This window comes from Colossoma macropomum, unplaced genomic scaffold (genome assembly GCF_904425465.1).
Source record: "Colossoma macropomum unplaced genomic scaffold, Colossoma_macropomum, whole genome shotgun sequence".
NCBI lineage: Eukaryota > Metazoa > Chordata > Actinopteri > Characiformes > Serrasalmidae > Colossoma > Colossoma macropomum.
The window spans coordinates 1,357,038-1,358,543 of record NW_023495007.1 but is presented as its reverse complement, the minus strand read 5'-3'; positions in this window follow the sequence as shown (position 1 = coordinate 1,358,543).

Here is a 1,506-nt window from a genome sequence, read left to right as displayed (position 1 = left end):
GAGAAAACAAACAACTGTCTGTTTTTCAAATTAAATATGACTTTGGAAGCAACTTTTATGTCTCTTTTACATTTCTAAATATTTAGCCAGTAGTTGCAAAATTAACTACATAAAACATTTCACATTCCAGAATAGTAAAAAGATGATACTGTACAGTTTTGACACATAACAAGCTATGTAGAAATGTTTTTCCTCACACCTGTTTAAGTACACCTCTATTGATAATGACATCTTGTATTGGTTGCATCTGTGCATGTCAGGTAATCATGAAGTGTAACACACGCTTTTACAAAGTTCACTGCCTTTTTAGGAGCACACTCAATTGGCCACTCAAGTATTCACTACCTTGCAGCCAAATCCTAAAAGCATTTTCAATGACTCATCAAGCCTGAGAATGTCTGTAATTGTAAATTCTTTCATCCTATGATAATAGGATGCTGTGAAAAGTGAAACAATAACTGACATTCAGAAATATAGCTAATATAGCTGCAACAAAAATATAGCTGCAACACCAATTTAAAATTGTTATGTAAAATAAATTCTGTATGTCTGGATTGCCTATAGAATATTTTCTTTAATGCCTTTAATTTTCCTTAAATGAACTCCAGCAGTTTCAACTATTTCCTGCCTCAACATGATCAGCTTATCGTTTATTTCTCAGCCCTTTCATGAGCTGTATCAGATGTGTCGGTGCAAGGAATAGTTGAAATGGTGCAAGAAATGGGGTCCCCAGGACCTATGTTGAGAACCACTGCTTTAGTGCAATTACTTGAAAATCTGTTCATTCAAATGTATGATAAAACAACTATAGTTCTACTTTAGCAATATACAGACTACTGTAAAACTGAAGTCTCCTAATGATGCACATGACAAATGAAATATTTTGATGTTAATACTTACCTGGATAAGGACACATGAGGTTGACATGCAAAGGGAAGGCTGCATCCCCCATAAACACATATAGGGAAATTATTTGGCAACCAGGCAGGGGAGCTGGAGTTGGCAGTCCTAATCTTCCTTGTAAGAGTTTGGATCCAAATTCATTCTCTTGAAAAACCCCTCCATCACTCTCTCACCCTTAAGTGCCAACATCCACCATTGTAAATTTATTCCTGGCGTTACATGCTGCCTGCAGCACAATGAAATGTGTGCATTTGTAATTAAAGTAATCACAGCTCATGATGGGGCTCTTACGTGCACATGCTTGCTGTCAACTGATCCAATACAGTTGAGGTAATTCCATAAACTCCAAAACTTTTGGGCTATATCCATCCACTATATTGGCTTTGGAAACAATCATTTATGCAAACTACTGGTGGTGCTATGCATGTATGAGCCCATCATCCGAGCTAACATAATGCATGTATGGGCCCATTGCCCAAGCAAATGCAATGCATGTACAGGCCCGTAGCCCCAAGCTAACAGAGTGAATGCAGTGGGCCTGTGGTGCCAAGCTAACGGAGTGAATGCGATGGACCAGTGGCCCTTAGTCAATGAAGTGAATGC